Below are 9213 nucleotides of genomic sequence, written 5' to 3'. Positions count from 1 at the left end.
AGTCACCCTCATCTTCTACTTTTGTGGTGAATTCCCCTTCATGAGACCCTCCCACAATGGGCAGTTTACCACCACAATGTAGGGAACCACAAACGGTAGCACTCAAGGTGCTCCTTAAAACCAGAGGGTTGAAAGTGAAACCAAAAGATATCGAACACTTTTGGGATGAAGCCACTAATTTGGCTCCATGGGTCTCCCCTGAAAACATGTGGGACATGTTTTCATGGATGCGGGTCCTCTTCCTGGCCCGAAAAAGGGAGGTTGGGTCAGGGATCACCCCCCCACACATCATTTGTACCAATCCTCCTAGCCATCATTGCTAGCCTTAAATCCTCCTCTCCTGAGGAAGTCATCTTGGCCCACAACAAACACTGCTGGGAGCAATCCAGTGTAGATCTGGCTATTACCTTGACCCCAGACCTCCCAGACCCGGAGGTGGACGCAGCCTCTGTGCCCACTTCCAATAAGGAAGGAGCTCCTTTGCCTCAGAATACTCTCCTAGAGCTACCATGCCCAGAAATTCCCCCGCCCCATTACCCGTGGAAGGAGTTACTCTCTCCCCTGCCCCAGTAACCATCCCGCCCCTTCCCCTGCTAACATGCTCCTCCCTCCTTGACCTCCCTCCTTAAAGCCTCACCTGCCTTTGTCCGCATTTCCAGTTAACGTCAGCCCCAATGCAGTGCAGCGTCCATGGCTGCCCACCCCACTTGCTGACCTTGTTCTTATCCACAAGGCAGCTGAGCAATCGGGCCCTGACTCCCCATATTTCAAACAGATTCTTCGCCAGTGGTCCTTACATTTACAAACCCACTATGATTGGTATTATTTACTAAAGGTAGTCCTAGAACACTCAGTCTTTCTAAACTGGTGAGCAGCCTATGATGATCAGGTTGAAAACCAGGCATGCCTAAATCTCCAATATGGCTTCAACATTATGTTGGACATGCTCACAGGACGTGGACAATATACTGACCCCATCTCCCAGTCTACTATTGGCCTCCATGCCTATTTTCAACAAGTTCTGACTTGGCCTTTAAGGCCCTTAAATGTTGCTCCCCCTGCCCCCCATGACCCACAAGTCTTTTTCCATAATTTGATTCAACAGTCAGGGGAGTCCTTCACAGACTTCCTTACCCATGTCACCGAGGCAGTAGAGTGGAGGGTGGAGTCTGGACCCACCCAAGAGGTGCTTATCAAACAGTTAACTTGGGAGGGACTAAACATCCCTAATGTAATGCTATCTGCCTGTCCCCTGTCTGCAATGATAACATTCACAAATGGGTACTAGAGACTTGGACCCTAGGGCAGGCTCTATTGAGGCTTTGACCGCCTCCTTGGAGACTCTTTTGTCTCAAGGAAACACCACCACTTTGGCGCACGGGAAGGCCAACAAAGGCTTCATAGTGAGACCCTGTCTCAAAACTTACACAACTTTGATTAAGACACCAAGTGATCATATGCATTCACAATGCCAAGAAGTTTTTTTAAGGACATTTTCATTAAAAGCTCATTATTGTGGTTATTGTGTGTTGCATGTGTGTACATGTTCATGTATGTGTGTTCATGTGGATGTACATGCATGTGCACATGCATGTGGAGGCCAGGGGTCAATGTTGGGTGTCTTCCTCTTTTGCACCCACCTTGTTTTTTGAAACAAGTCTCTTACTGAACCTGGCTCTCACCAATTCCTCTAGGTTGACTAGCAAGTTCCAGGGATACTCTCTCCAGTCCCCCAGCTCAGAGGTTACAGACACACAGCACTGCACCCAGCGTTTGACATGGGTGCTAGAGATCTTAACTCAGGTCTTCATGTCCACACAGTTAGTGCTTTACCCACTGTGCCCTCTCCCCAGCACGATGGTCATTATTTTTCTGTGAGACAAGGAAAAGGTGATAAAGACTTTTTTAAAAATCCCCCACAGCTCTGGGACTTTGAGAATAAGACACAGGTGTGAAAAGACAGGGTCCTATAAATAAGGAGTGTTCAACCCAGGCACATTCAAACTATTTAGGGGAGTTCTTTTAAAATTCTCCTGCCTGAACCCCACTTCCAGACCAATTAAAACCAGCATCCTTAAGGACAATGGCCAGACGTCGGTCTGTTTCAAAAGCACCCTGGGTGACTAATGTTCAGCCAGGATACAGAGCCGCCCATGGGGCACATGAGAGTTTGGTCTGAAGGAAAGTGTTGGTGGCTCTTCGCCAGCTTTCTTCTTGAAATAGGAGGGAGTGATGACTCCGGCAGTAAAATCAAAGCTCCGGCCTCACTCCGACAGATTTACACAAGGTTTGGACAGGTCTGTTCTCAACCTTAGTGTTGCAATTAGCAGCTTCTCCTGGCTTTGGTGGCGTGGTGACAGATGGATGAAATGAATACACCATGAGATTAAATAACAAGGAGATGTTATGCCAACAAAATTAACTTGTCCAGCCCCGTTCCTTAGCAACTGCACTATTATCGCAGGTTTCCTTCCCAAGCCTCTGGTCCTTCACACCGCTCCCTTTCATTAATATGTGAGGCAGTTATTTATAACTTTAATGACAAGGAAGGGAAAGCAAGGAATGAGGTGAAAGAAACTTGTAACCACCCTTCAGATCGCATCGGGCCTGTCCCAGACAAACGGAATCCAGTCAGCAACTAGTAAACCGAGGGCTGACTTCAGTTTCTTACAGGTGTAGCTCCTCTGGTTCCCCCCTGCCCCCCGGGCTTCACAAGGTGGGGCTGCCTTTGATGGAAACAGTTCCTTTGCCAATCCAATCAGGGGCTGCCCAGGGAGGCATTGTTTGGGAGTCAGGCCTGAACTCTGGCGTGCAGGACACAGTGTTCTCTGAGGAAAATCACTTTTGTGTAGCAGCTCAGTGCTGGTAATTGGGCTAGTAGTGGGGAGTGTTCTTTCTTAAACTGTCAAGTAGAATTGCTTACCCATTCACTTTACAAATGGAGACATCTGGGGAACAGCAAAAGCTGGAACGCCCTGAGCCTTCCCAGCTGGTCAAACCAAACCCAGGTCCCTGGCCCTGGGGATCAGGCACCACTGAGACCCAGGGTCTGCACAGAAGTTTGGCTTCATGTCCCCTCCTGATGGGATCCAGCCATGCACTAGCCTTTACCTGATGGTCTTTGTTACTGATCACTATGAGCCAGGTAGTATTTTTATTAATTCTTTGAGAATTTTATATGCTGTATTTTGATCATATTCACCCCTAGATCCACCCCCATCCTCCTACTCCCCCCACTTTGTGTATTTTTTTTTTAATTTAATGAGCCATCGATTCCAATTTGTGCTGTCCATATACTTCTGGGTGTGGAGCATTGGTGACCTCCCTGAAGCCACACCCTTAAAGAAACTGACTCTCCTTCCCCAGAAGCCATCAACTGTCTATAGCTCCTCAGTTGTGGTGGGGGCTCTTAAACCCTTTCCCACTCTGTGCTAGAAGATTGACTGGCTTGATCTCCTGCAGGCAACCACAGTGGCTGAGAGTTCAGAAGTGCAGAAATCCTATCATATGCAGAAGACACTGCTTTGCTTAAGTCCTCCTTGACCTCTGACTCTTAGAATTTTTCCACCCTCTCTTCCAAGATGGTCCCTGAGCCTTGAGAAGTCCAGTATTTTTAAAGTCTTTTAATTAATATTTACTTCTGCCTTTCTGGGCCTAAGGTTAAGAATCTGTTCAATTTTACTCTTAGCAGCAAAGGATCTTAATGAGGATTAAGGACTCCATGGGTCTACAAACTGATGTTGTGTAGTGATTTCCTTTGCAGTCAAAACATTCTTCCAGGAGGGAGGAGGGACACTCATGAGACTTAGGAAGTAAACAAATCTCATAAGTTCCAGAAAAAAATGAAACTTACAAGATCCACACGGCCCCTACCCAAGGTTATAGAACCAGGAACTCAAGAGAGAAGACCCTCAGGTCTGCTGAGCTGTTGCAAGTAGAGCAGAGGGCTCCAAAGTCACTGTTCTCCTGAATCGTCATCCAGCCTGGTCAGGCTTTTTAGGGATACAGCTGCCTTTGATTCATCTATGCTCCTGCAAGTAACCCCAATAAACTCATTGGTTCACCAAGATAGACTTTGGTAGAATCGTCACTTTGATCAGCTGTTGTCGGTTCCCAGTCTGGAGTGAGTAGACATTTGTTCACATCATACCAGGATCATTGTCACAGCAACTGGGATCAGAAAATACTTGAACTTAATTTAGGACTTGTTTAAAACTACATTTTGGCACTTCCATTATAAATGTAGGCAAAAATGCAGAGTCATTGGAGATATCAGTGGTTCTGTCACTGGTAAAAAAAAATCACAAATCACTGGACAGGAGACTGCAGTGGTGGCAGGCTCTCAAAGCACCATGTGTGGAGGTCCTTACTTCAGCATTGCATTGAGTGTTGGACCTGCCATTGGGTATTATATTTAGTATATTAATAAACATATATGCTAACACCTCCCAAAGGTGGGTTTTTAATACTCTGGTAACTATTTTTTAAACATGATTGACTTCCTTTGTAGAACTGTGTATTTTATTTTCAACATTTAAAAACATTTTGGGGGGACTCCAGATTCTGGAGCATAATGTACTCCATAATGTACTATTTCTCCTGCTAAGTACATCTGAAAACTGATATTATACATAGAGAAAACATAAGAAAACTCTGAAAGGTAGAAAGAAGGCAGACCAGGTAGGGATCTCAACCCTGGGGAACCATGAGCCCCTACTGTCTCTAGCCAAGCATAGAGACAGAACTGAGAGAGAGAACTCACATAACTGGTCTTCTCCAGCCAAAGACCACAGAAAGCTCTGCCCATGACCACACTAAGGAAAACCAAGTGGGGAGCATAGATTTCCACCAACATGAGTCCCCCAACACTCCCACATGGATAGTGTCAGAGAGAGTCAAAGAGGGAGCAGAATTTTCATTCTAGCCAGACCTGGTATAGCACTAATTAATCAACTAGGGATGGTCTCCTAAAAAAGAAAAGACAGGAAAATATAAATAATAAATAAGTAAATAAATAATAAATGGTGAATCTTGGAAGAATAGCTTAAAACCCCTAACCCACTATTGGGGCTCATACTATTAACACAAAACACCATAGAGAAAGTAGCTTGAACAGAAATATATTTCTTACAGTCCTGGAGGCTGCTGTCTAAGATAAGGATGCAGCATGATCAGGCTCTGGTGAAGGCCCTCTTTGTCTTCCCATAGTAGAGAAAGCCCTGGAGTTTCTTCCTTTTCTTATGAAGACACTGTTATGATTTATATATAAAGCCCCCCACAAGCTCATGTGTTTAAACACTTGGTGCCTAGTGCTGATCAAGTTCTTGGCACTGTCTTGAGAGATTGTGGAACATCTAGGACATGAGGCTTAGCCGGGAGACATAGGGGAAGATCTTAGAGGGTTATAGCTGGGCTCTGCTTCTGGTCCCATTTTCTTCTTCCAACCTGCTATCATGAAGTAATCAAATGCCTCACATCCCTGCCAAAATGGACTGAGTCACTCCCACCACTGTACTTTCCCTGCCAAGATGGACTGAAACCATGAGGCAAAATCCTGCCTCCCTTGTTTCCATCAGGTGTTTTGCTGCAGCAATAAAAAAGTAACAAATACAGAAAATCGGTACCAAGAAGCAGAGAAATTGCTGTGATAAACCTGACTGTGCAGTTCTTAGGCCTTCAGAATTGGTTTGTATGAGGAATGTGGAAGAGTTTGGAGCACTACACTAAAGAAGCCCTAGAATGCTGTGAGCAGAGCCTAAAAGGCCATTCTGGTGGAAGTTCAAGTCAAAATGACAATGGAAGTTCAGACAACAAATGCTGTGCTTGTGGGTTTCAGATGGGAGCTAGGATTCTCTTGAGAACTGGGTAGAGGTCATTATAGTCCAGCAAAGAATCTGGCTATGTCCTGCCCATGTCCTGAAACTTATGAGTGAGGCGGAGTTCAAAAGTAATGAACTAGTTAATTTGGTGAAGGAAATGTCAAGAATGCATAGCATTCAGGTTGTGGCATGGTTCTTACTGGCCACGTTCAGCCAGATTTATAGCAAAATTCAGAGCAAAAAGGCAGGAAGACATGGAAATGTACAAGTTGATGAAGAAGGGAGCATGAGGACATTTAAGGCTGCAGACCCAGAGGGTGTGGATTAAGTGACTATAATTGTTAAAAAGATTGGCATCATTAAAGAATATATTTTGGACAGCCTGAGAGGGTGGGTTCAGGCCTCTTCCATCGGGGTAGTTGCTTGGAGCTCAGCAGACCGCCAAAGAGTGCAAGGTTCTGGCCTCCCTCTGGCCTCCAACTACCAGAGAGCCTGAGAACCCAGGGGACAGCCTGACAGCTCCCAGATCCTGCCTCCATGTGGTGGTGAGCTTCCCCTAATTGTGCCATACCATCCCCCTACCTGGGATTTTGTGAGACCCCTCCCAAGGCCCCGAGGCAAATCTGCCTTTGATAGGCTAAAGTTGGGATCTCAGCAGACCACCAGAGAGTTCTGGCCCCCCTCTGGCTTCCCTCTGGCATAGGGTTGACAATGGCAATGCATTCTCTGAGAGAGCCTGTATCCTGCCTCCACATGGTGAAGGAAGCCTGAGTATACCTGACTGGAACCTGAATTGAGCTTCTGTGGGAAACCCTCAATAGCTTATCTGAAGCCATCACTTCCCTCCAAAATAAACCTGAGAGAACCTGAACCCTGTACCAACCAGTTTTACATAACCAATAAAGAAAGGACCTAGGCACCTGGATAATACAAACAGAAGCATACTTCAACTTAATTCTCATATCAGAATCATAAACAACAAAAGAAATTCACATGTCAAAACCACAACGAAAGAATAATAAAATGGAGAGCCAAAACACTATGTCCTCAGCAAAGCTCACCAATCCTGTAGAAGAGTTCTACCAGGAGAACCCCCTAGAGATAACCCAGGACACTGAATTTAAAAGAACAATCATAAACATGATCAAGGAATTCAATGAATTTAAAGAACACATGAAAAAACAAATCAAAGAGCTAAAAGAAGATAAGGATAAACATCTGAATGAATTCACAAAAGAGAAACATTGAAGAAAACGTAGGCAGAAATGAAGAAGGAAGTGCAAAACTCAATAAGTCAACTTGAAACAACAGGGGAAAGACTCACCTCTAGAATGAATGAAATGGAAAACAGAATATCAACACTGGAGGATAAAGGTGAAGAACTGGACCACTCAAGAAAAGAGTATGGAAAATTTTTAAAAACACAGGAATGGAATATGCAAGAGATGTGAGACACCATGAAAAGACCAAATCTACAGATCATAGGAATAGAAGAAGGAGAAGAATTTCAGGTTAATGGTGTTGACCAGATCTTAAACAAGATTGTAGAAGAGAATTTCCCAAAATTAAGGAAAAACATCCCTATACAAATACAGGAAGCACATAGAACACCAAATAGACAGGGTCAGAAAAGAAACTCCCTATGACATATCATAGTAAAAACACTAAATGTACAGAACAAAGAGAGAATACTGAAAGCAGCAAAAGAAAAACAACAAGTCACATACAAAGGAAAGCCCATCAGAATTACAGCTGACTTATCAATGCAAACTATGAAAGCCTGGACCAAGGTATTTCCAGTTCTACAGGACAATACATGCCAGCCCATAATGCTATACCCAGCAAAAATGTCTATTATACTTGAGGGAGAAAGAAAAATCTTCCATGACATAAATAGCCTGAAAGAATGCATATCCACAAAACCAGCCCTTCAAAGAACTTGAAGCAATACAGAGAGCAGAGAGAGAAACAACCATACCTTGTGGCAACAAAAGAAAATAAAGATATAATCTAGGAAACACAAAATTACACAGTGAACACAAACAGCAATCAAAATGACAGCAAACAATACATACCTTTCAATAATAACCTTAAATATCAATGGACTGAACGCTCCAGTCAAAAGACACAGGCTAAGGAAATGGAATAAGAAACAAAATCCATCTCTTTGCTGTCTTCAAGAAACCCATCTCACCATCAAGGACAGGCACTACTTTAAGGTAAAAGGATGGAAAAGCAGAGCTCTGTGAGTTTGAGGCTAGCCTGGTCTCCATAGTGAATCCAGGAAAGCTGGGGCTGTAGGGAGACCTTGTCTCAAAAAGACACAAAAACAAAAACAAAAAATACAACATTACAAGACCTTAAGACACAGATTAACTCCAACTCAGCAATAATAGGGGACTTTAATACCCCACTGTCTCCATTAGACAGGTCAGCTGGACGAAGAATAGAGAGACATCTGAATTAAATGATACCATACATCAAATGGACCTAATAATCTTTCAATTATTCCACCCAAACACCAAAGAATACACCTTCTACTCAGCACCTCATGGAACTTTTTCAAAAACTGACCACATACTGGGCCACAAAACAAACCCCAACAAATACAAAAATACTGAAATAATTCCATGCATTCTACTGGACCACAAAGCAATAAGGCTCAAAATCAACACTGGATGAAGCTCTAGTCACGACATGAACTTGTGGCGATTAAAAAACACACTCCTAAACAATGAGTGGGTCAAAGGAGAAATCAAGAAAGAAAGAAAAGAATTCCTGGAATTCAATGAAAGGGACAATACAACACAACACAACCTCTGGGACACATTAAAAGCAGTCCTAAGAGGGAAGTTTATAGTTCTAAGTACCTACATTAAAAAATTAGAAAGAGCCCAAATAAATGACCTAACACTGCAACAAGGGGAAACATCACACGAGACAGCAGAAAGATACAGAACATTATAAGGGAATACTTTAAAAACCTATATGCTACTAAGTTTGAAAACCTAAAAGAAAAACCAAAAGAAAGAAAGAGCAAATCCAAATCAACAAAATCAGAGATGAGAAAGGAAAAATCACAACAGACACCCAAAAGATCCAAACCATTTTAAGGGAATATTTTATAAACCTATATGCAAATAAATCTGAAAGTCTAAAGAAATGGATGGATATCTGAAATCATGGGAACCTCCAAAGTTAAATCAAGAAGTTCAAACAGACCTGTAACATATAAGGAAATTGAAACAGTAATACAAAGCCTCCCAAATAAAAAAAGCCCAGGCCCAGATGGATTTACAGCAGAATTCTACCAGACATTTAAAGAAAACCTCCAACCAATACTACTTAAATTATTCAAAAAGATAGAAATGGAGGGAGAACTTTCAAATTCCTT

The sequence above is a fragment of the Nannospalax galili genome, unplaced genomic scaffold (assembly GCF_000622305.1).
Source record: "Nannospalax galili isolate Female #2095 unplaced genomic scaffold, S.galili_v1.0 scaffold31, whole genome shotgun sequence".
Lineage (NCBI taxonomy): Eukaryota > Metazoa > Chordata > Mammalia > Rodentia > Spalacidae > Nannospalax > Nannospalax galili.
The sequence above is the reverse complement of the archived record's forward strand: the minus strand, read 5'-3'. Positions refer to the sequence as shown.